Source organism: Macrotis lagotis, chromosome X, assembly GCF_037893015.1.
Source record: "Macrotis lagotis isolate mMagLag1 chromosome X, bilby.v1.9.chrom.fasta, whole genome shotgun sequence".
NCBI lineage: Eukaryota > Metazoa > Chordata > Mammalia > Peramelemorphia > Peramelidae > Macrotis > Macrotis lagotis.
In genome coordinates this window covers 555431928-555459402 of record NC_133666.1, presented here as the reverse complement: position 1 = coordinate 555459402, position 27475 = coordinate 555431928, and the positions used below count along the sequence as shown (strand labels likewise).

The 27475-nt window shown below is 38.1% G+C and overlaps 1 long non-coding RNA gene across 1 annotated transcript; it reads left to right on the top strand.

The window, feature by feature from the left end:
* The first annotated feature begins 742 nt into the window (after positions 1-742).
* LOC141502496 (uncharacterized) lies at positions 743-27254 on the top strand. The gene is made up of 4 exons (XR_012472556.1): positions 743-923; positions 1489-1654; positions 25175-25370; positions 27133-27254. It is a non-coding gene; the product is annotated as an uncharacterized LOC141502496 (long non-coding RNA).
* The last annotated feature ends 221 nt before the right edge of the window (positions 27255-27475 follow it).

Genomic DNA, 27475 nt, shown 5'->3' with positions numbered 1-27475 from the left:
TCAGGCATAAAATGTACCAGATGATCTCTAAGATCTTCAACTCTAAATTTGTTACCTAATGATCCCTTCAAAAATCATCACAGATCTCATAAATAAACCATTGAAATGTCTTAAAGACCCAGAAGTCCTGCAGAGTGTCACCACTATTGTATTGAGACATTCCCCAGTCATGACGCACAACTAAGATTTTCTTTCCAAAAAATCAAAGAATCTTGGAATTAGAAAGGGACTTCAGAGGAAAGTAGTCCAACACCTGACTGGTACATGTAGGAATAATCTGTACAACATACATCACAAGGGATCATTAAAGCCTTAGACTGAAGACTAACTGGCAAATAGAACTCCCAGCATTCAAAGGCAGACCATTCCCATTTCAATACATCAATTCAATAAATTGACTATTGAGGACCCAGTATACAAAATGTAGTGAATAAAAGAATGAATGCCCATACCATTTGATCCAGAGGTCCCAAGACTAGTCATATAACTCAGGGAGGTCAGAGACATAAAGAAAGGTCTCATATGCCTTATAGTAGTGCTTTTTTTTTTTTTTATCAGTATTCATTATGGTGGGAACATAGGCTTTGACAATGGAATGGCATTTTCCAGAAAATGGCAATCTCATTGTCATGAGTCTGCCACTCCTTTTGGTAAGAATTCAAGAATGTTGACTAAATTAGTTTTGATCGCAAAACCTACCTCAGCTTCATGGCATTCCCTTTCACTGCGACCACTCCAGAAAAACACCCATGTATCCAGCTCCAATTTCAGTAAGCCGGCCTTCGTTTGCCAGCCTTTTTTCACTCAGGGATACTATTTGGATACTGTACCTTCTGGGTTCTCTTACAACAAGAGCTGCTCATCTTTCAGGTCTATTGGATCTTGTGTTGTCTGTGATTGTGCACATGTCCCATGAACCGATGGTGAGTGGAATCTTCTTTGAAGAAGTTTTTGTAGATTTTTTTTTGTGTCTCAACTGTACTGTGGGATTCCCTGTCTGTCACAGTAATCAGGGCAGGGCTGGGTAAGCAGACAATTTTTAGGGCACCTATTCTAGCCCCTTCCTAGCCAGGGGTCTGCCGAATCACACTGCTGCTTTCAGTGGAGAAACAACCCTATGGATCTGGGCCACCCGTGTAAAGATTGTGACTACAGCTCCCAGTGTATCTGCACTTGCTGCTTTGTCACTTGCCTGTTGCCACAGGGCTTTGAGGAATGATTATAAGTGATGTCTTTTGTAGCGTGCATAAATTGGATTTAAGTGAGGTAAGCTGCAAGAAAAGCTGCATGAAATCAACTGCCCCACTCTCTCTTCTAAAGCCATCATGATCCAGCATAGCAAGTCAGAGTCAAGACAACTGATGATGGCTCTAGTGGCATGAAGAGAGATTATCCCACAAGAATTCAAGGTTTCCTCCATTGTCCATCTCTATAAAGGTAAAGAGAATAGATTGTCCTGTGACAATCACAGGGGTATTTCTCTTTTAGTTATTGTAGGTATGATTCTTGCCAGAATCCTTCTCAAATTGGCTGATCCTTCACTTGGAAGTTGATCACCCTGAGAGCCAGTGTGGCTTCAGAAAAGATCGAGGAACAGTCGATATGGTGTTTGCTGCCCGACAACTCCAGGAAAAATGCCAGGAACAGAACAGAGGTCTGTATACAACATTTGTCGATCTGACTAAGGCCTTTGATACCATCAGTAGCAAGGGTTCATAGAAAATTATGTTAAAATTTAGTTGCCTGGAGAAGTTCATCATATTGTATGTCAGTTCCCTGATGGCATAAATGCCTAGGTTCTGGGTAGTGGATGATGCTGTTGAGATTTCTCAGTCATCATTGGAGTAAAACAAGGCTGTGTCCTTGCTCCCATACTTTTTAGCATGATGTTTTTACCCATATTATCAAATACCTTCATTGAGGATGAACATGGCCTCAAGGTCAGCTACCACACTGATGGCAAATTCTTCAACTTGAAAAGGCTACAAGCCAAGACCAAAGTGGAGGGAGTGTTGTTGATGCATGATCTTCAATTTGCAGATGACTTCACTCAATGCAGTCTCTGAAGCTTAGATGCAACAAAGTATGGATTGATTCTCTGCTTCTTTGTGAATTTTGGTCTAACCCAAGAAAACACAGGTGCTCCATCAGCCAGCACCACAATATCGATTACAGCAAATGGAGAAATTTTGAGTCCTGTGGATAAGTTCACTTACCTTGGCAGTGTTCTTTCCAGGGAGGTACACATTGACAATGAGGTGCACACTCACATTGCCAGAACAAGCTCACTATTTGGGAGGCTCTGAAAGAAAGTGTGGGAGAAAAGAGGTATTAGACTGACTACCAAACTGAAGGTCTACAGAACCCTTGTGCTGACCTCATTGCTATATGCTTGTGAAACCAGGACAATCTACCAGTGCCATGTCAGGAAACTGAATTGCTTCCATTTAAATTGTCTTAGGAAGATTCTGAAGATCACCCAACAGGAGAGGATACCAGACATTGAGGTCCTTTCTTGAGTTAAACTGCCTAGCATCTAAACTCTATTACAGAGAGCGCAACTACAATAGGTTGGACACGTTGTTAGTATGTCAGATGTATGCTTGCCAAAAAGACTATTTTATGGAGAACTCACACAAGGGCAAGCACTCACAAGGGGATCAGAAGAAGTAAGACTGAGACACCCTGAAGGTGTCATTGAAGAACTTTAGAATTGATTGTTCAGCAGTGGAGATACTGGCACAGGACTGCCCAACAAGGCATACCCTCATCAGTAAGGTGCTGTACTCTATGAGGAAGAACTGGAGCAGCTCAAAGGAAACATGACTTCCATAAGTTTAGAGTACCCACTCCAGGTGTCCTCATGGATTATTTGTGCCCCACCTGTGGTAGAGCCTTCTGATCTTGTATGGGTCTAATCAATCAGTAGGACACACTGTAATTTGTCCCAAACAGAGTGTTGTCATTTTGGTCTTCTTTGATAACCAAGAACAAGAACCAACTAATAGTGTTTTTTTTATGATAGTTAAGAACTAAATAGGGAAAGGAAGGGACAGATGCCATCTATTAGGGAATAGCTGAAGAACTGATGATATGTGAAAGGATTAGAGCACTTCTGTGCCAGAAGCAGTGATAAAGATTATGAATATAGAAAAGCATAAGAAGATTCATTTGAAATGATGTGGGGTAAAGGAAGTAGAATCAGGAAAATTATATATACATATACATATATATATATATATATATATATATATATATATATATATATATATATATATATATACAATGACCACAATCATGCAAAGAGAAAGAACAATAAAACAATTGAAACTCAATGCTACAAAATTATTATGACCAAGCTTGGCCTCAAAGAAGAGATAGGAGAAGATTACTCAAATCTTCCCTTTCAACTCTCAGCATCTTCACAGAGGGGAAGGACCATAGGTACAGACTGCTATAAATATACATAATCATATTTTTAAAAATATGACGGATATGCCCAGGAAGGTTAAGTGATTTCAGACATAAGATTTGAACCAAGTCCTTGGACTTCAGACCTGGTGCTCTTCCCACTTATATCAGTCTATGGCTCTATTTTATATTGGGTCAAAATATGAGGAAATCATTTTCTCCCATTGAAACTATTCTGATTTTAGGTTCCTCTCCCAGTAAGGCTAACCATGAGGCCTAGTTTCTGAACTTTTTCTCTTTCTCCTTATAAGGAGGGAATGAAAAGATAGATATAGTGGGAAATGTAAGCAACAGAAAAAAAGCACTATCAATGAAAATTATTATTTTTTAAATTATGTAAATGTAAATAATTAAAGGTTCAGGTTTAGCTGCCTTCCAGTCTGACAATGTTATCTTGGACAGTTCTGCCAAGTGAACTGGCAGGCATGAATTTTTTTTTTTTTACCTAATTCTGGCTTTATAGAAGTTGCCTTGTCCTGATAGAAACTACAGATTCAAAATATAATGTTCTGTTCCATGATCTGACACAGATTTTAATACAGTGCCAACACCTGCTACATATTGACCTAAGTGTTAATGGCTTGAGCAATGTAACCCATTTGTAAGGAACTTTGCCAAGAAGAAGAGAAAGACATCACATGCTTGATGATGATTCTGTTAATCCAGTCTGGGCAACTTTTGGAGAAACCAAGCTTAACCCCTGGTCAATCAAAAAGCACAATTCAACTTGAGCCTGAATTTCTGATAGAAGTTAGCCTGAAGATAGCACTAAGAAAACTCTCCTATCTGGTAGAAGATGGAAAGAATTAATAGACTAGTGAGGCTGTGACTGAGGGAGCTAGGTGGCACAGTGGATAGAGCATTGAACTTGGAATCAGAAAGACTCATCTTCCTGTGTTCAAATCAGGTATAAGACACTCTGCCTCATTTCCTCATCTATAAAATAAGCTGAAGAAGGAAATGGTAAACCATTCCAGTACTTTTGCTAAAAAAACCCTAAAGGAGGTCATGAAGAGTCAGACACAACTGAAAGGACTCAACAACCACAATACAAAGAGGATGATGGAGATGATAAAGACAGAAGGGCATGGGGCCACTAGGTGGTGTAGTGGATAAAGCACTGGCCCTGGAGTCAGGAGTACTTGGGTTCAAATCCAGTCTCAGACACTTAATAATTACCTAGCTGTGTGGCCTTAGGCAAGCCACTTAACCCCGTTTGCCTTGCAAAAGCCTAAAAAAAAAAAAGACAGAAGGGCAGTCCTTATCCCAAGACTAGAGCTGGGGTTTCCTTTGCTGAGAGAGGAAACTTAAATTAGAAATAGTTTCAATAGGAGAAAATAATTTTCTCTCATTTTGGCCCAATATAAGGCAGAGCCATAAACTGAGATAAGTAGGAAGAGCACCAGATCTGAAGTCTAAGAACCTGGTTCAAATCTTATCTTAAATAATTTAACCTCCCTGGGCATCAATTTATAAATCTGTCAAAAGATTAGGTAAGCTAGATAGCCTCTGAGGTCCCTTCTTACTCTCCATTTAAGATTCTATGATAGTCATTAATACATCATCAGTCAATAAGCATTAAATGCCTACTTGTTCTTGAAACTGTGCTATTATTGTCGGTGTCTGGTCAGTCATGTCTGACTCTTCATGACCATATTGACCATAGCATGCCAGGCCCTTCTATTCTCTATTATCTTTCAAAGTCTGTTCAAGTTCATGTTTATTTTCAAGATGTTATCTATCCATTTCATCCTCTGCCATCTCCTTCATTTGCCTTCAATCTTTCTCAAAATTAGTCTTTTCCATGAATCCTATCTTCTCATTATGTAGCCAAAGTATTTAAGCTTTTGCTTCAGAATTTGACCTTCCGATGAATAGCTTCAATTAATTAATTTTTTATTGAATGATTTGATCTTTTTGATGTTCAAGGAAACTTCAAAAGTCTTCTCTAGCACCACAATTGAATGGCATTGATTCTGTAACTCTCAGCTTTACTTATAATCCAACTCTCACAGTCATACATTGCTACTGAATAAATATTAGCTTTGACTGTATAATCATTTGTCAGCAAAGGGAAGTCCTTGCTTTTTAGTATGCTGTCCAGACCTGCCTACCTTTCCTTCCAAGGAGGAAAAGTCTTAATTTCTTTTTTTTTAGGTTTTTTTGCAAGGCAAATGGGGTTAAGTGGCTTGCCCAAGGCCACACAGCTAGGTAATTATTAAGCGTCTGATTTGAACCCAGGTACTCCTGACTCCAAGTCCGGTGTTTTATCCACTATGCCACCTAGCCGTCCCTTGAAAAGTCTTAATTTCATGACTGTAGTTTCCATCTACAGTGATTTTTTTGGACACAAGAATAAAAAGTGATTAGACCAATTACCATGATGTTAATTTGATGGGGTTTTTTAATGTTGAGTTTCAAGTCAGCTTTTACACCCTCTTCTTTCACCTTTATCAAAAGACTTCTTAATTCTTTGTTACTTTCTGTTATTGGTTATGATCTACAGTGATCTTTGAACCTAAGAATATAAAATCTGATACTGTTTTCATTTCTTCTGCCTCTATTAGCTAAGAAGTGATAGGACCAATTGCCATGACCTCAGTTTTTTAAATGTCAAGCTTCAAGTCAGCTTTTCTACTTTCATCTTTTACACTAATCAAGAGGCTTCATAATTCCTCTTCTTCCTGCCTTCAGAGTGTTGTTACCTTTGCATATCTGAGATTGTTGATATTTCATCTGACAACCTGAGTTCTGACTTTTGATTCATCCAGTCTGGCATTTCACTTTACATGAATTCTATATATAAATTAAATAATAAGGTGACAATATACAGCTTTGTCACACTCCTTTTCCAATTTTAAACCCATTAGTTGTTTTGTGTCTGGTTCTCACTAGCCTACACACAGATTTTCAGGAGATTAGGAAGATCTGCTACTCCCATCTCTTTGAGGACTTACTTGTGTATTTTTGTTTTAATCAACACAGTCAAGGACAAGTATAGTCAAAGAAGCAGAAGGAGATGGTTTTTTTTTGAATACCCTTTTTCGTTGTTGGCAATTTGGTCTCTAGTTCTGCCTCTTCAAAAACCAACTTGGTTTTCTGACAATTCTAGATTTACATATTGCTGAAGCCTAACTTGGAGAATTTTAAGCATAACCTTGTTGACATGTGCAATGCACACAATTATTCAGTAAATTCGAACATTTCTTGGCCTTGCTCTTCTTTATGAAGGGGATGTAAATTGATCTATTCTGATTCAGTCTAACTTTCCAAATTTGCTGGCATACTGAGTACAGCACTTTAATGGTATCATCTTTTAGAATTTTAAATAGCTCAACCAGAATTCATCATTTCCACTAATCTTATTGCTAGCAATACTAAGACCTAAAGACACAAAAAGAGGCAAAAAGCAGTTCCTACCTTTGAAGAGCTTATAGTCTAATGGGAGAGAAAACAAGCACACAAATAACTACTGTACCAAACAAGCTATATATATATATATATATATATATATATATATATATATATATATATATATATTTATGAAACCTATGAAATAACAGGCACTAGAATTAAAAAGTGTAGAGAAATGCTTCCTATAGAAGGTAGGATTTGAATTGGGACTTTTCAGGAGGCAGAAGGATGAAGAAGAGCATTACAAATATGTTACACAGTCAGAGAAAAAAGCCTGAAGTCTGGGGATGGGGCATCTTCTTTAAGGATCAGCCAGGAGACCATGTCATTGGATCAAAGAGTACTTGATGGGGAGTAAGGTATAAGAAGACTGGAAAGGAAAGAGGGCCTAGGATACAAAAGGATTTTTTAACATCAAACAGAAGACTTTATAAATGATAATTGAGGTAACAGAGAACCAGTGAAGTTTATTGAAATGGCAAGATGGGGAGTGGAGAGTGGCATGGTCCAACCTGCAATTTTTTTTATTTTTGGGGGGGATCTAAAAAAAAACTTTGTTCTAAGAAATGGCTAGGGGTGAGAGAAAGGAGAAAAATTTAGGTAATGTCAAAACAAGAGATATCAATAAAAATTTATTTTTTAAAAGAAAATAATTTAATAAATTAACTCCATGTTAAGTGATAGCCAAGTGCTGAGATCTAAAGAAATGAACATGGGAAAGAGAGAAGGTAAAAGGTTGAGGGTCAAGAAGGCTTCAATCATGGTTTGGCTACTAGGCAGCTAGATAGTGCAGTGGATAGTGCCCTGGATTCAGGAGGACCCATGTTCAAATCTGGCCTCAGACACTTGACACTAGCTGTGTGATCTGGACAAGTCACTTAATTCTGATTACTTCCCATCCATGGCCTTCTCCAGGTGTCCTGCTTCATATCTGGTCACAAGACCCAGATAGCTCCAGAGGAATAAAAGAGCAAAAACAAAACTATCACTGGGTAGAGGAACTTAACCCTATTTGCCTCACTTTTCTTATCTGTAAAATAATTTGGAGAAGAAATAGTAAAGCACTCCAATATCTTTGTCAAGAAAACCCCAAGGGGCGGCTAGGTGGCGCAGTGGATAAAGCACCCAGGAGTACCTGGGTTCAAATCCAGTCTCAGATACTTAAAAATTACCTAGCTGTGTGGCTTTGGGCAAGCCACTTAACCCCATTTGTCTTGCAAAAACATAAAAAAAAAAAAGAAAATCCCGAAAGTGGAAATGAAGACAGACACAACTGAGAATGACTGAACGACAAAAATCTTTAAATCTAGATTAAATTATATGACATAACAACAACTTATTTCATTTTAAAATACATTTTTTGGAGTCTTTTGTTTTTATATCTCCAAAATTATCCCCTATATACTTCCTCCCCCAATTCATCCATTTCTTATAACAAAGAATTTTAAAAAGAAAAAAAGACAGAAGAGAAAAAAAATCAACAAAACTGATGAACACACTGAATAAAATTTGACATTGTATTCAATGTTCCACCCACTTTGGACTCCTCTGCAAGGGAAAGGGGGAGGTGTCTTTTCTTATCTCTTCTTTGGAACAACTGTGTCATTCTTAAATCTTTCAAAGGTTTGGAAATTTAAGAACAGTCTTATAGTGACGAATTATTTCCTCTAGTCTAGGCATGACACCTATAATTCCTAGGCATGATGCCACCAGCAGGGCAGTCATACCTGTTACTGGGTCTTAGATCTGGGAGAGATAATCTAGTTCAGTCCACCCTATTTTGCAGATAAAGAAACTGAAGCCTAGAGAAATTAAGTGACTTATACAGGAAATAAGGATGGGTGGGGTGTTTCAAGACCAAGCCCTCTGAATTCTAAGCCTTCCACTCTACCACATCAGACCATAGAGCCAGTCCCCAGAATCCTCCCAGGAAAAGATAGCTAAGAAACAGTATAGAACTTTTGCAATCAACCTTTTTTAATTTAAAAATAGCACTCCCTTATATAAATTATTAACAAATTCCCAGCCACTATCCTAACTGAAGGTAAAGCTGTTTGTCCTACAAACTTTATTTCTAGATAAAATAGCAGTGTGGTCCAGTGGAAGGTGCAGTGGTCTGGGTGTCAGAAGATCTGGTTTTAGTTCTAGCCCAGCATGTATTGTCTGACCAGTCACTGAAATACTTTGAACCTGAGTACAAACACCCATTCCCTGTTTATGCCTAAGAGTTGTAAAGATCACATTAAGTATTTGAAAGAGCTTTGTAAAATCATAAAGGATCATATGGATAAAAAGTTTTTCTTAACCTTTTAAAAATATTTTTAATAGATCAGAAAATACTGACCTTCACAGAGCTCTACTACTTTTTTTAGGGGAACTTTAAGCAGTGTAGAAACAACATGAGAACATTAGATTGGGGACAAAAATTACAAATCTTAATTATAAGTGAACTCAGAAGTCTGTTAGAGAGGATAGAAGCCCCAAGTCAAAAGGACTTAAGTTCAAATCTGTCTTCTGACACTTACTAGCTGTGTGACTCTGTGCAAGTCACTTCACCTTCACTTCACCTCTTGTTTGTCTCAGTTCCCTTGTCCATAAAAATAGTGGCATCTGCCTCCCACTTAACCCCATTGCCTTAAAATTAAAAAAAAAAAGAGTTAAATATACTGTTCAGAGAAAGTTTCTGTAGGCTTCACCAGACTGCCAAAGTTGTACAGGGAGTTGAGAGTATCAGATGAAATATATTTGTAATGCACTTAGCAAATTTTGTTGTTATTCAGTTGTTTCAGCGAAACTGAGATTTGGGAAAGATCTTAGTTTAAAACAGCTGACTCTCCCACTGCATCCCAGGACCATCTTCAATCATCCTGACCTGTGACTTGCCTCTGTTGTTCCTCCTTCATTCTTGAAGAGGACCAATACTATCAGGACGGTGATGTCTTGATCTGAAAATCTGGACTTGGATTTGATGTTGCCTGATGTTTGTCCTTTGCTTGAAGAGAACCTTGGCATGAGGGAGGTGATGTCATGACATACAAGTGAATTGGATTTAAGTGAGGAGGTGCTGTGTAATGATACCAATCTCACTTTCTCCTCCGGAGCTATCTGGGTCAAGAGGTCAAATATGATTGGAGATGGCCCTGGATGAGTGGGACATGTTTAAAATAGAAAGACCTTATAAAGCTAGGCCTTTTCAAAATCACAGCTTGCCTGAGCCACACCCAAAAAAATTAATTTGAGAGGGTAAGACCTCAGGGTTTCTCAGTGATTAAGGCAGATGAGAAAGTAAGTGAGGCAGAGCAGCTTAATTCTCTTCTTAAGGGCCATCTGAGTCCAGGGGCAAGACATAGGTCAGTCCCGTCTCACTAGGTGGTGCAGTGGCTAGAACCCTGGTCTTGGATCAGAAGAATGGGAGTTCAAATCCACCCTCAGAACTTGATTCTACCTGTGTGACCTTGGGCAAGTCACTTAACCCTGATTACTTCACATCAAGGGCCTCCTCTAGTCATCCTGATTGATATTTAGTCACTGAATCCAGATAGCTGGGAAGGAGAAAGTGAGGCTAGTGTCTCAGCACAGCATCCCTCACTCAAATCCAATTCATGTGCTTGTCATGGCATCACCTCCAAGATGTCATGGTCTTCTTTGGGAACAAAAGACAAATATCAAATCCAATTCACTTGCTAATCAAGACATCACCCTCCTGATGTCATTGATCCTCTTCAACAATGAAGGATAAACAACAATACTTTTGGAGGCAGCTCATTTACCTTTAGTAAAACTCCACCAGCCATCAACTTTCCCTGATCATTTAACTAGAATTAATCTCTTTGAAGCCTCCATTCAAACTCAGACAAGAGGTGGAAAGAATGGAATACTCTTTGCTTATTCACAATTTTCCCTGGAGCTGTTCTCTCTCCATGTTCAGTCTTAAATATCAACCACAAAGAATGATCCAAAATATGAGGGGTTTTCACCAGCACAATAAGCTATCAAATTGCTAATGTAGACCTAGACTGGGCCAGAGATTTCAAAACTCCAATTTTCTGCTCTCTGTGGCTCAAGCAGAGATAGACAGCTCACAAAACATACTGCAGTGGGAAGTTCAGTTATATGAAATGAGGAAGTTCCCCCATCAGTATAGGTCAGCACCTTCTGGGGTCAGTGATCTTGTGTTTTTTAAATGAAGATAACTGAGGGGGAAAAAAGAACACAAAAGAGACCAAAAGAAAACCTAGAAGGAAGCACAGAAAACCTAGATTGCTCTGAAAACAATGTGTGGGATTTATTACCTAGGTTTTTGTGAAATGAAAATTTATTGTTTTATATTGAATTCTTTCATGTTCTACTGTGTACATGGAAATGTTCTTTGTATATAAATTTAAAGTGAATAAAAAATTTAAAAAATAAAATTTAGATAACTATTTCAGCATAATTGACTGCGTTTGTAATTCTATATATTTTCTTTTATATATTTAAATATACTATAGAGTACTGGCCCTGGAGTCAGGAGGACCTGAGTTCAAATTTGGCTTCAGACACTTAATAATTACTTAGCTATGGGACCTTGGGCAAGTCACTGAACCCCATTGCCTTGCAAAAAACAAACAAAAAGGAGCAGCTAGGTGGCACAGTGGATAGAGCACTAGCCCTGGAGTCAGGAGTACCTGAGTTCAAATCCAGCCTTAGACACTTAATAATTACCTAGTGTGACCTTGGGCAAGTCACCTAACCCCATTGCCTTAAAAATTTAAAAAAAAGAGTTAAATATACTGTTCAGAGAAAGTTTCTGTAGGCTTCACCAGACTGCCAAAGTTGTACAGGGTACAAAAAAAGATCAAGAGCTCTTTGTCTTAGAAGGTCGTCCAGGTCACTGAGAAGTTCAGTGGTTAGCCAAGGGTAACATAGCTAAGTATATGTTTTTGAGCAGGACTCAAACCCTGGTTTTTCTTGCTCTAAATCCATCTTTCTATCTGCAACTACACCCTGCTGGTGCTGTTTTAATTAAATGGTGGGGAAATTTCATGGGTGCAGTGATTTGACTGTAGAAAATTCCGGGTGGTGCAGGAAAAAATGGGGAAGGTAGGGAAATATTATCTGTTGTCTGTGAGTGGGGAAGAGTTTGCGGGTGGCTCAAAGGATTGACCTGGCCCGATTTCAGCATCCCTCACTGATTTCCCCGGCCTCTACTGGGCTTGCCAGAAGAAAAAGAGGTCAGTACAAAAGTCAGAGATGAGCATGCAGTAGGGGCAGGCTCTTTGAGGGAAGAAAAAGACAAGAGTCACCTGGAGTTCAGAGAAAGTCTGACCACCCAAATGCAATTGGCAATTAGTGTGGACATACTCAGCCCAGTTTCCAGGGAAATCATGATTCCATCTGGTTTGTGGGAAATAAAATCTATATTGCTTAATGATTTTGTTTCCATAATAACACTAGATGAGCAAATAACAACTTCATTTCTGCTTGGGGAAAAAAAGAAAGAAAGAAAAAGAAAGAAAACATTAACCAATCTAATAGAATGATGTTTAAATATGAAATTCACCCACAGATTCACCCCTGGCCAGTTTCCCCCAGATCTACCTCTCTGATATGTATTGACATAACACAAGCTCAATCATTAATCTTTTAATATTATGCTCAGGGGCTTCTTGGTTACATTGCCCACATGATGTTTGTGTCTGTGTTCCATCTAAAACCTGGCCCACCACCCATGGCTGACTTTTTTGGACAGCAGTTGAGGGCCAGAGAATAGAATTTGCGTATGATTTGTCTTTTTTTTCCATGCTAAAGATGAAACACTAAAATTTTCAAAGATTTACTTAAAATATTTCTTCTTTAAATCTTTCAGAGTGTAATCTAGAAACATATTTTTTTCCTTTTAGTTGTCAGGTTATGTCTAATATTTTAGGTTTAAGATCAAAAGACCTAATTGAATATGGACAGTATGTATTGAGTAGAATATTGTTGTGATATTAGCTAAGGTAATGACCCTAAGGTATGATTTACATGCAAAAGAGAATAAAGAAGTTGTGATATTTCTGAGTGGTAATCAGTTTCATACCTGGATAGCTCAAGAAAAACTTCTTAGAAGGCAAAACCCTTTTCAATTTTTTTAAACAAAGCTATGAGAATTTAAACTTTATTTGACTTTCTACTGACTTTACTTTGGGAAATTTAATGCAGATGATCTATTTTAAAACAAATGATGAATAATCCTAAAATTCTGGTCCTAGAATTCTCCTCAGAAAAACCCAGTGATCATACAGTATACTATGAAAATGATAATAACAAAGACATTAGTAAGTGTCAACTTGTGTCCATGCAATATTACTATGTTTCCCTACATTGGACAAAGAATAATAGAATGTTAGACCAGTTCTTTGATATTATTTCATCCAGAATTTCATTTGTTATAATTTATCTCTATTGCTACTCACAGGGCAGCTAGGTGGCGCAGTGGATAGAGCACCAGCCCTGGAGTCAGGAGGACCTGAATTCAAATGTGACCTCAGACACTTAATAACCTTGGGCAAGCCACTTAACCCCATTGCCTAGCAAAAACTAAAAAAAAAAAAAAAAAAAAAAAAAAAAAAGGTTGCTTCTCACTAAAACTAGTTCATGGTTCAAACCTTCTACTTTTTATGAAATTTTTTTTTATTTGTTCCTTCCTCTCTGCTCTGACAGTCACATCCTAATCAGATACTGGCAAACTAATTTCAACATTAACCAAAATGACTAGCTATGTATGATCTGAAATGATCTGTTCCCAGTGTTAACCAGATAATATTACCATTACTCAGCTAAATATAGAACTGCTGACTTTCCCAACAATGTCAGAAATAGCTAACAAATGTTGCTAAAGCTAAGATTAACTGACTGATGTTAGCCACAATTCTAATTTTATCTGCAATATTTATGTCATCATTGTCACCACTACCACCAAAAAAATTATGTGTCTGTTGTATATAGACTTTGTGACAATTATTATAGAAAACATGGTGAATAAATACAGGTCACAAAATGTTAAGGTCAAAAGGGACTTAAGAGATCATATTTCTTGACTTCTAAGAAGAGCCTATAATTTAAAAGGTGATATTATTACATACTTCCAGTGAAGTTCTGCTTGAGTGCTTTATAATGGTAAGAAAGTAACCCTTGGCTCTTGAAGGTTATGCCAGCAAAACAGCCTAGAAGGGCTCAATAAACTGAAAAACCTTTGTGAATGAGTCCATCAAAAGTTTCTGAGTATGGACTCTTCATCTGAAGATGAGCCTAGTTCAATTCAAAATAGCTTATTATCAGGTGAAGTAATTTTTGAGATTCATCAAGGATTGTGATCTTCATTAGAGAGAAGAGTAACTATGTCAATTAAATCATAAATTCTTTGAATTGGTATTTTTTTGTTTTGTTTTGTTTTTAGTTTTGCGAGGCAAATGGGGTTAAAGTGGCTTGCTCAAGGCCACACAGCTAGGTAATGATAAAGTGTCTGAAACTGGATTTGAACTCAGGTACTCCTGACTCTAGGGCTGGTGCTCTATCCACTGCACCACCTAGCCACCCCGCTAATTCTTTGAATTGTTGAAGGAATAATACTACTCAATGTTTTCTATAGGTTGTAACTAATGTTGCTTACACTGACCTCATTGTAGCATCATAGACTTAGAGCTTTGAAGGAGCCTTTAGAGACTATTTAGTCCAATTTCCCTATTTTACAGATGTGGAAATTGAGTCCATGAAGTTTAAATGACTTGTCCAGTGTCTCAAAGATAGGAAGGAACAAGGCAAAAATTTGAACCTAGATCCTCTGACTCCAAATCTAGTGATATTTTCATCATACATTCTATCTCTCAATCCTATGACTGAATGTGTAAAGGACTAAAAAAAAAATCAGATTTGATCTTAATCCATCTCTGAACTGAAATTTAAATTTAAATGTCTTGCAATGCCAGATTACAAATTACACGATGACCTAAGTCAACAATGGCTGCTGATATAAAGATTAACTGACTAAATATTAATTGTAGGTATAGTTCAAACTTTCATTGTAATATACAGCAACATCTCAGTAAGCACTTTGGGAATTAATTTACTTTGTATTAAAATCAGCTATGTTAGGTCCTAAAGGCGATTGTCACAAGCCATTCAAAACAGTACTAGAATATCTCATGTGTCATTGGCAATTTACTAAAGTATACATATATACAGTTAAACAAAGTTATCTCTGTTCGTAGATTCTAGCTGTCTAATATAGTTGAAGATAAATAGGACAATTCCAGAGCAAGTATTAAGCTAACAGTTTGTCTTTAACCATTAGAATGGCAAAAGGGGAGAGCAGCAGCTGCAGGTGAGAATCCCAAGGACTGTACCAGCTCTTCTTTGATGTGCAAGGTTGACTGCCCATAGAAGAAGGGAGAAGAAGGAGTTTCCCATTGGTCAGTTCTCAAAATATTACTTCTGTAGGCTCCTATCCCATTGGACTAGGAAGAGAAAAGATATATAAGACCTTTCTTTCATAAAGCAATATGACTTGAGCATGCTCTGCTGGTGTGTCTGTATGTACCTGAATTTCTGTACAATGTGTGTTCTGCTGGGGGCTTTTATGTGCCAAACTATGTTGCCAAGATACCTGTAGTCTTAGTTGGTGATGTCAAACTCATACAAACAGGGACCACAAAATTATATATAAAAGATCCCTGTAGGCAACATATGGACCTAGAAAATTATAGGTTAACATTATCTATGCTTTATTGCACTTTTATTTATTTTGTTAATTATTTCCCCATTATATTTTGTTTTGGTTTGGGCCACATTAGGGAGTGTTGCAAACTGCATACACATGCTTGTCATCTCTGATCTAAGGGGGAAAAAACACAAAAAAAATTGGAAGGGATGAATTTGTGTCAAGAGGTTACCAAGAGATGTATCCTTCTAGGTACCTTCTAAGCCATCTCCCTTTCTCTAGGCTATGTCAATGTCATAAGTGACAAATAGGTATATAGGTATGTAGGACATGATAAAAGTATCCTGGACCCCCCCTTTCTGTACTTCATATTCATAGTTTCTTACTCTCTAGTTCTCTCTCACCTATCAAAAAAAGAGAGCAGTTCTGATACCAGGCACTTGCTTATTTCAATATACCCAACCTCTATGCCTATCCAAGTGTTCAGTTCCTAACTTCATTCTAACTCCACCCCTCTGTTTTAACAAGACTGGCATTGATTCTGACTGATTGACAGCAGATAGTTTGTGGAGGTTACACAGATTGAAACTCATTCACATTCCAGTGCAATTCAAGGCTTAAAAAAACAGCTATGGAATGACAGACTTTATTCATCAAAAAGTAGTCAATTAGCATTTAAAATTTAGTGAGCAGAAAACTGGGGACCTGAAGGTAAAACAGAAAAGGCTTTTCTAGGGTTACTTAGGATGTCAACAAGAGAATCACATGCTGAGTCTTCTAAAGCAACCTGCTGGCTAGCCACTAGGTAGCAATGAATGGACTAATTAACCTTTTCTAGACTTCATATTCTTAGTACTCTTCTATTCCTTCTTATGTATAAAAATTGGAGAGCCTCTGATAACTGCACTAATGCTCATTGTTAGCATACTCATTTTCTATTTTACATGCTAACCACCTGTCTGATGGCTCCTTCTTTTTCTCCTTTGCCCACTCATTATTGCTATTAGTCTTTCAAATAAAGCCCCAAAATTTTTCTTGAGCCTTCTCTTTTTCCTCTCTCCATCCCCTCTTTTGATGCTCATCAGTTCCTGTAGGCTTAATTACTATCTCTATGCAGACAAATTCCAGATGTACACATTCAGCCCTTGCCTCTCTCCTGAGTTCTGATACTATGTTAATAAATACCATTGAATAATTCCATCTGGATGTTCTACAGGAAACTCAAACTCAACATCCTCAAAAGAGAATTCATTGTCTATTCTCCTCAAATTTACCCCTCTTCCAAATTTCTCTACTACCATTAAGGACACCACCATCCTCCTAGTCCCCCAGTTTCAGAGGTTAGCCTTATCCTTGATTCCTCACTCTTAACTCCACATAAGTCCATCTGGTATCAAATATTGGCCTCTTCTGCTGCTTCCACAACATCTCTTCCATCTGTCTCTTCTTCACTCACACTGCCACCATCCTAGATTTTGGGGCAAGTCCAATGCAAAGGTATAGAAAAGAGATGGAATGTCTTGTAATAGGAATAGCAAGTCTGGACCTTAGAATGTGGGAATAAATATAAGGTAAGAAGAAAAAAGGAGCTATCCCTGCCAAATCATCTTGAATTATTTGAATTACTTAGAGGATGGGTAATCATGAATATTCAGAGACCAAAGAGGTATTGGTGGCAGGAAAGGCAAAATTTAGAATGCTTTATAAATGTTTGCTCTTGTTATTAACTATTACTAATAGTGAAGGTTCTGGAATCCGGAGTTGTTGTTTAGTCATGTTCAACTGGAGTGGTTTGCCATTTTTTTCTCCAGTTCTCTTTACAAAAAAGAAAACTAAGACAAAGCAATGTTAAGTGTCTTGCCCAGATAGTAAGCATCTGAGGTCAAATTTGAACTCAGATCTTTCTGACTCTAGACGCAGCATTTTATCCACTGTATCACCTAGCTACCTAGAAACTGGTACCTGTTTAGAGAGTTTGGTTCAAATCCTATCCTTGGTTCCACTGGGTAAGTCATTTATTTTCTCTCTTTTGTGAAATAAAAGGTTTGGATTAGATTATCAAGATACTTTCCAAGTATAAATCCTATGACACTGAGCCCACCCTTCCCAAATAAATAAAGACTGACTAACTTCCTTTCTCATTTTCTCTCCTCATACCTCCCTTTTTTTTCCTTAGCATATCTTTGGTATCTTCTCTACCTCTGATCCTTAACCCTTCTCACCATCCTAAAATTCCCAGGTTCTTATTTTATTCTTAGCTATGCATTTGACATGATTTTAGTCAGTATTCATAAATGTCTATATTCTTTTATGGCTTCCTAGAATGTATCTCTATAGCTCTTATATATATCTAACTCAGACTTAAGTTGCTGACAACAAATTACACCACTATCTTTTTAAAATTTTATTTATTGGGGGCAGCTAGGTAGCATTTGCCTTGCAAAAACCTAAAAAAAAACACTAAAATTTTATTTATGGCAATGGAGTTAAGTGACTTGCCCAAGGCCACACAGCTAGGCAATTATTAAGTGTCTGAGGCCAGATTTGAACTCAGGTACTCCTGATTCCAGGGCAGGTGCTTTATCCACTAGGCCACCTAGCCACCCCTAAAGGATTCTTAATTACAATTCTCTGTAGACCAAGGTTTAGTCCCTTGTAGTCTTATGAGGCATAAGATTGCTTCTCAGAATAATGTTCCTAAATGTATAAATTTATTACATGAGATTACAAAGGTAACTAGTTGTTTTTAAAAAGCTGTCAAAATGTAAAAAAAAATTATTCATAGCACCCTATATGTATCCACCAATTCCTTATATGTCTGTGGACCCTAAATTAAAAACCCCAGATCTATACAGTTTATCCAAGTAAATCAATCACAGTTATTAAGTGTCGGCTTTTTGTCAGCCACTGTGGGTGCCACAAATATAAATGTAACAATCCCTATTGTCAATCAAATATTGTATCCTCCTCAACTGAGGAAGATGAAATAAACTAATATTGTTAAACCAATATTTATTAAGAAGAGAGCTTCCTTAGGGATTCAAGAATGAATCTTGCATCTTTCTGTGACTCAAATTTCAGGACTACTAGATGGAGAGAGGACAAGAATGTAATCTGGAAATCCCCAAAAATGGATACATGTGGCGTTGGAACTCAGTGATAAAGTGTAGCCTGGTTGCTAGGCTACAGTGACTTGAGGACCATGAATCTCTTGCGTGCTTTAGCCCAAATAAACAGCACTGCTGTGCTAAGCACGCAAAGAAGCTGTCAACACAATATTTTCCCTCAGATGTGAAAAACCTACTATTTTAAACGTTTGACAGTGCACTGTACTTTCCAACAGGAAATAGCTAAACATTAACTTTGTTTTTAAACTGACTAATCCATACTCTGTGTGAGACACCCAGGAACAAATATTCAGATGTTGAGTTGACATCTTTGAAACTGAATGTGCTATGTTGTTATTGATTTCTCATTTTGAGCCCAAAGGAAGGAATACAGGATGCAGGCATGGTTAATTTACATCTGCACTTCCCTTTTGGTGATGGGTCACTTGGGAAAGGCCAAACCTTTCATTTCTCCTTGAAGGTGAATCCGCCCTTATTACTGGCGGTTACCTTAAATAAACTGGATGAAGGACTGTTTAAGTTGATGGGCTAATTGAACTATCCTGTTCAAGGAATCATCTATTGTCACTCAAGGCTTCTCCAGAATTTCAGATCCTAACCTTTGGCTCATAGTTTTTCTAGAGGGAACAGAGAAGTAAAAGGGTCAGTGCCTTCCCCCCTCATTCCAACATCCCAACGACTCAATGAGAAAGGAAACAAAGGCTGGTAAGACTCTTCTTCCATTGTCTCTGTGAAGCTAGAAGCCCCCAAATTTCATTTTCTGTAGATTCTTGCTCTTGTTTTCTATGATCTTGTCCCATGCCCCATACTTAGTATTGGGAAAAAACCCTAGATTTGAAATCAAGGACTGGGGTTCAAATCCCAACTCTGACACTTACCACAGCCATGTCACTTTAAGGAAGTCATCCTTCTGGGTCTCAATTTACTCATCTATAAAATAAAGCAGTTGAACTAGAAGACCTCTAACATCCCTTACAGCTTTAAATCTATAATCCTATTATACTATGTGACCTATGAATCCTATGATTCAGTAAATTTCAGTGACTTAATTTTACCTCCATGATAAAATATAAAATCCTTTAAAATACTTCAAAAGTTAACCTTTTACCATCTTTTCAGTCTTATATTTTACTCCTCTCAAAAGAATCTACAGTCTAGCTACTTTGTCTTTCTTGTTCCTAACATGTGACCCTCCATTTCCAGACTTCTTGCTCTTTCACTGGCTATCTCCCATGCCTGAAATAATTCCTCCTGACTTCTATCAACCTGTCTCTTGCAGGAGGCTTTTTTGGGGGACCTCAATTTCAGGTCACCTCACTTTTCTTAGATCCAATTCCTCATGTTTAAAATGAGATGAGATGGACTACATTAGCTTCTAAATTCCCTTCCAGATCAAACTCCTCTTATTTTAATATTTATTTTACTTTTCCCTAAACCCTGCCATACTTATTTGGGTTTTTTTTTTTGGTAGAGTTTTTTGTTTTGTTTTGTTTTTAATCATTTTAATTGTCTTAGTCAAAATGGCTGGACTTTTTGGACAAGTCCACCTCAATTCTATTTGCCAATATCACTTACAAAGTCCATGCATTATATTTAATGATGAATTCCTCACTCCCTCTTTCCTAATCCTTTGCAGACATCCTTTGGTCACTGCAGAGTGATTTTGTAAATCACATTCATGATCTGGGGCCTTGAGTTTCTCTAACAATGTGGCTTTGGTGGGTAAACAAGAGCTTTAGCATGTTGGTTTTTAGCATGTGTATAGCTGGAGCGATTCATGTTTAAAGCTGCTCAGGGTTTTCACAAGCAACCTATATTGTGTTTTGCTTTCAGGGATTAAAAGCCTTTTATGAATATCATCATACCACTAGTCTCAACTACATTTTCCAACAGCATTTGTTTGGCACCTTAAGGTCCATAGAACACTTTATATTATCTCATCAGATCCTTAAAATAACTTGGTGAGGTCAGCAATTTTATTATCCCCACTTTACAGATGAGGAAGCTGAGTCTTAGAAAGAATGTGTGACATGTCTATGGTCACAGAACTAAGAAGTGTCTCAGGCAGGATTCAAACTCAGGTCTTTCAAGACTCTATATCTAATCAGTCAATTCAACAAGTATTGATTAACACCTACAATGTGCCAAATACTGTGTTAGGTATGGGGAAAACAAAAAAGAAAAAACCCAAACCCTTCACTTTAAGGAAATTGTTTTCTAATAAAGGGACAACCTGGACATATATAAAAATTTATAAAATAAGTGCATAAATACAAAATAAATGATAGGGGTAGATATCAGCAGTTGAAGTTACTAGGAAAAGTCATGTATGAGTGGCTAGGTGGCACAGTGGATAAAGCACCGGTCCTGGATTCAGGAGTACCTGAGTTCAAATCCAGTCTCAGACACTTAATAATTACCTAGCTGTGTGGCCTTGGGCAAGCCACTTAACCCCATTTGCCTTTCAAAAACCTAAAAAAAAAAAGTCATGTAGAAGATCATTTGATCTGAGCTTTAAAGGAAATTAGGAATTCTATGTGTCAGAGATGAGGAGGGCATTAGGCATGGGGGTCAACTAGTATAAAGGTAAGGAGGTAGTAAATGGAGTGTAGTATGTAAGGACTCCATTTTAGCTAGACTCAGAGTGCATAAAAGTAGAGTAATTTGCAGCAAGGCTGGAAAGTCAGGTCTAGGCTGTAAAGGAATTTAAATGTCAACCAGAACATTTTTTATTTGATTTTGAAAGTAATAAGTAGGGGTGTGACATTGTTAGATCTGTTTTTTAGGAAAACCACTTTGGCCACAGTGTGAAGTAGAGATTCAGCACTCAACTTCTGTTTACTACACTGCCTCAACTCTGGCTTAAAATATGAGAGACCTTGGGGATAGAGGATCAAGGATGAAGGGTTTTATAAAGTGGGGGGGGGGTCTTAAAGAAATGGACTAATCATCTATTGAAGCTCCCTGGTTCTTTATTTTGAGAGTCTGTAATTTTGCTGGTCTGGGTACTCCCTTTCTTGATGCAGACATACTATGCCTATCATGTAGTAAATATGTTAGAAATGTTAGAAAATTTCATCACCTTGTAGTCAACTAGATGATGACCCTTTCAAAGTTGGCTTGTCTGGTTCAGAGAAATTTCTATACTTGGGCCGAGTAGAGGGGAGGGATTATTTAGATTGGTCCTCCAGACATATGAAGGATAGTCAAATCATTGTGAAGTTTTGGCCTTATTGGAGGAGAATAGACAGTGGTGAAGTGGATAGGATAATGAGAACACCATAGGACACTGCCCCATGGTAGGTAAGGTCAGGAAGGGGAAGAAATTTGCAATGATATTGTCCACACCCTTTAAAATTTCTGGATGTAGAAGGGAGGAAGCATGCTTGGGGCCAAGGCTTCTCCTAGGGAAGGCAAGAGAGGAACTAGGAGCTGGATAAATATAAACCTGGGAGACGTTATTGGCATACACTAAATTTTCCACCCTGAGAAAAATGTCCTGATTGCTCAGATCTAGTTGCAGCTCTCAACTAGTCCTCAGACAACATCTATCCCCAGATTCATATTAGATGCATTTCCAGTTTGAAAGGCTCTGCCCAAGTTTGTGCTCTTCCAATGTAGCCTTCAAAAGGCCAGGATCTTGTTCAGGGCATCAGGGCACAAAGAAGCAACTGAATGTCATTTTGGTTGAGGTTTTTGCAGCTACATTAAGAGTTAAACTTTTGTGGACTGGTCTGGAAACAATCATTTATAATGTGGTTTCTATGGGAAAACTTAGTTTTGAACTCCAAGGAACAGACTTAACAAAATGCAGTCATATGTGATACTGGAATAGGGAATAACAGAGCCCTGTGTAATGGGGTCACTGGGAGCATCAGTCTCATTCCTTTTTAATCTCCATACCAGTCCCTTGTATCTAAGTTAAGAAGCCTCTGTTCTATTCACCTTGATCTTACTGGGGCCCTGCTTATTGCCATCCTCATTTCCCCCTCTCTGTTTTTACTGTTGCTTCTTCCCCTGACTGCAGCACCCTTTCTTCTCTGCTTAGTTAAATTCTGCCCTTTCTCTAAGGCTTATTTCAAGACCCATCTCCTCTATGAAATGAATCTTGACCACTTCCAAATGTACTCATCCCTCCCAGCTCTGAGCTCCTATTTTCCAGCTAGATGGTGCAGTGGATAGAGCAATGGCTTGGAATCAGGAAGACTCATCTTTATGAGTTCTCACACATTAGCTTGACCCAGAGCAAATCACTTAAATCCAATTTGCCTCAGTTTCCTCTTCTGTAAAGTGATTTGGAAAAGGAAATGACAACTCACCCCAGGATCTTTTCCTAGAAAACTCAAAACTCCAAACTCTCCAGTCACAAAGAGTTGAACTTGACTGAAATGACTGAATAAACAACAACATTTAGTAACTATTTTTATTTTCTAATTGTACTATGTGTATCTCTCTAGCATCATTGGAAGCTCCTTGAAAGCAAGGATACAATTGTTTTATCCTTTTTTTAGTGGATTTTTTTTTTGCAAGGCAGTGGGGCTAAGCAGCTTTCCCAAGGCCACACAGCTAAGGTAATTATTAAATATCTGATGTTGGATTTGAACTCAGGTTCTCCTGACTCCAGGGCCAGTGCTCTATCCATTGAGCCACCTAGCCGCCCCTATCCTTCTTTTTCTGTGTCCCTTCCCTGGAAGCTAACACAAAATTGAGTTCGATGAATTAAAGCCATACTAACATCTTTCTCTCCTCTATTTGGGTCAATACTTTGTCACTGAGACAATGTAGGCAGCTGTCAGGTATGAAGCTTTCTCAACTGCCTGGGAACCAGAGGAGCAGAGACCATTCAAGAGGCTTGTTGAATAATTCATCCATGTTTGACTCTTTGTGGACCATGGACCATATAGCACAGCAGCCTCATCTATCCTCCACTATATCCCAAAGTCTTTCCAAGTTCAAATTCATTATTTCCATGATACTAGCTACCTATCTCATCCTCTATCATCTCCTTCTCCTTTTAACTTTAATCTTTCTAACATTAGGACCTTTTCCAATGAGTACCATCTTCGTATTATGTGGCTAAAAGTATTTCAGCTTCTCCTTTAAGATTTGACCTTCCAGTTAATAGTTTAAATTAATTTAGATAAATATTGACTAATTTAATCTCCTTGCTGTCTAAAGAAATATCAAAATTCTCCTCTCCATTACCACACTTTGAAATTATTGATTCTATGGTGCACAGCTTTCCTTATAATCCAACTCTAATAACCACATGTTGCTACTGGAAAATCCACAGCTTTGATTATAAAGACATTTGTCAGCAAGATAATGTCTCTACTTTTTAGTATGTCATCCAGATTTGCCAGAGCTTTCCTTCCAAGGTGCAAGCATCTTTGAATTTCATGACTATGGCTATCTGTAGTGATTGTTGAGTCCAAGAATATAAGATCTGACAATGCTTCCATTTCTTCTCCTTTTCTAAACTAATCAGTTGTTCCATATTTGGTTCTTATTGTTGCTGCTTAATCTGTATATAGGTTCCTCTAGAAACAAGATGATCTGGTACTTCCATCTCTCTCTGAGGAGTTGCCACATTTTGTTATGATAAATACTGTGAAAGACTGTAATGTAGTCATTGAAGCAGAAGCACATGCCTATTTCTGAAACTCCATTGCTTTCTCCATAATGGAATAAATGTTGTCAGTTTGGTTTCTAGTGCCTCTGCCTCTTAGAAAACCAACCTGCTCTTCTGATAATTCTCTTTTCACACATCGCTGAAGCCTAGCTTGCAGAATCTTTTTTTTTAGGTTTTTTTGTAAGGCAAATGGGGCTACATGGCTTGCCTAAGGCCACACAGCTAGGTAATTATTAAGTGTCAGAGACCGACCGAATTTGAACCCAGGTACTCCTGACTCCAGGGCTGGTGCTTTATCCACTATGCCACCTAGCTGCCCCCAGCTTGCAGAATCTTAAGAAAAACTTTGCTAATGTGTGAAATGAGCACAATTATTTTTTAATTTGAACATCCTTTAGCATTGCCCTTCTTTAGGATTGGTATATAAATGTTCTTTTCCAATGCAGTGACCACTGTTGAGTTTTCCAAATTTGCCAGCATATTGAGTGCAGCCCTTTTACAACATCATCCCTTAGTAATTAAAAAAAAACAGCTGAAATTCCATCACCTCTGCCAGTTTTATTGTTAAGAATTCTTCCCAAGGCCCACTTGACTTCATTCTCCAGGAAGTCTAATTCTAGATTAATAATCACATCATCATGGTCATTAACAATGTAAGACAAAAATAATTGCCATGAAGATAGGGTATTTTTACCTGTTAGCATAACTTCCCAGAACTGACCCTGCCCATCCATCTCTGAAAAGGCACAATAAGAACTAGTAAATGAGTCTAATCCATTGCTGTTATCATATAATTTAGAGTTAGAAAAAATCTTGGATATCATTTAGTCCCACTTCCTCATTTTGCAGATGAAAAGGAAGTAAGGAAGGAAGAAAGGAAAAGAGGCAGGAAGAAAGAAGAGATAAAGGAAGTGAAGGAAGAAAGAATGGAAAGGAAGAATGGAAGGATGGAAGGAAAGAAGAATGGAAGAACAAAAGGATGAAGTAAAGGAAGAAAAAGGAGAGAAGATGGAAACAAACCTACTAGACATCTATTATGCAGCAGGTACCATGCTAAGTACTTTACAAATATTATTTCAAAAGGGGGCCTAGAGAGAGAGAGATTAAATGCCTTGACTAATATCACATAGGACAATAGGTGAGCAAGGAAAGTTTTAATCCAGGGTGGTCTGATTTAAACAACAGTGCTCTTTGCATGATTCCATTTTGGTCAATTCAACCAGTCATTAGATTTATCCAGTGTAGTGATATTGAACTTGAATTATAACTACCATTTGCCTGTTTTTCAGTACCACTGAATCAAAGTGATTCCATCTCTGGCAATGTGGGTGACCTGCCTCTTTTCCCCCTTACTGAGTGAGTTTCTTATGCCTTTCCCAAAGTAAAGACTTTTAGCTACTGTCCCAGAGCAATACTGATTAGTCATCTGTGGACTCTAGAGAATAGGGACCTTTGGGAGAGCCCCACTGGGTCAGTTGTATTTATTAAGGTTGATGATCCTCAGGCCTAACCTTGTGTTAGCAGAGTCACTGCCAGATCAGGTGTTTGGACTTATCGCAAAAGATTCTTGTCAATCTCCAAGCAATTTATATCCCTTATTTGACATTAGGCAGAGTTAGAACAAAGGGAGAAATCTAACCCTTCCTGATACTGCACACCTCAGTTTCTACCACTACAAAAAAATGACCACACCTCTTGCTCCCAAATCATCTCACAGAGAAATAGGAAGGGCAACTTCATGGAATGGGTGAAACCAACTTGTTTAGCCTTTTGAAACCTGCTGGTAAAAGGTGTGGCTAAAGTACATCCCCCTCCAAAATGTTTCTCTGGATGTAGCCTGTGGTCTGGGAGACCTCTTGGAATGTTAAGAATTCCGATTGTCCAGCAAGTTAGGGTGCTGGTCAGCTGGATGGCACACTGATGGCTCAAGAACTGGATAAGAATACAGCATTTCAGATCCCAGCCTTCCTGACTGTTCTGCTGGGAGCCAAGAGAGTTTAAAGAAAACTTATTGACTTTCCATAAGAGCTTTCGGCCACACCCTGTGGGCTTTGAATCAAGGGCTCCTGGTCGTAATTAAGTTTGAGAAACTGGAGCTCACAGCCAACAACAACAGCTTGTGACTTGTGGGTGTCAAGTGTACTAGAAAGCGGTCAGTGGGCTGGTGACAGATGGACATGGCAGATATTATTGACTCTCTCTGACTGAAGTGGGAAGACTGAGAACCATTTCCTCTCTGGCTTAACTTGCCTAAAAAGGGCTATCCAAATGGGGAGGCTTAGACTGGGAGGATCTGCTTTTATAATCCCTCAGAGTCACACCGTTATGCTTTGTTGGGAGATGAATTGACAGTGTAAAAATAAACTCATCTCATGGTGATCTCTGCTCATGTGTGCGCTGCTCGGGAAAGGGAAGGTCCACCAAGGTATTCATTCATTCATTCATTCATTCATTCATTCACCAGAATTTGTCTCATTAGCATGTAGGTGGGAGTTTGAAATGGCTCCAAGCTTTGTTTTGGATTCTCATGCTATGTGAAACCATTCAAATTCCATAGCCCCATCCAGAGATATAGTTCAGTGAAGAAGGAACTAGATTTGTGGTCAGAGGACCTGGGCTCAAATCCTGCCTCTTCAACTTACTACCTATGTGAACTTAGGCAAGTCACAGCCCCTCTGGTCAGTTGACTCATCTGTAAATTGAAGAAGTTGGATTTGAATGATTTCTAAGGTCCAAGGCCTGGTGTATTATAAAATAGGCACATACGCATATTAAATATTTGTTTTCTTCCTTCTCCCCCTTTCTAGATTTGTGATTCCATGATCAATTTCAAGAGCATCAATCAATATGGCAAAATGGAGAGGCTACAGTGTTCGGAGGCAGCAAGGTCAAGTTTCATGCCCTACCTCTGACATTGTAGCCGAGTGAAGGTGGCAGATAAGTTAACTTCTCTGAGTTTCAGTTTTCTTATCTTTAACATGGACAATGTCTACATCATAGTGTGATCCTGAAGTTCAAATAAAGAGCTATTTAAATGCTAGTTATTGTTATTTCACAAATTGGACAGATTCTGTCCATTTTCATGAAAAGTCTTTAGGTTCTAGACCTGTAACAACCTGATTCAATCTGACTTCTGGCAAGGAGGAAAAT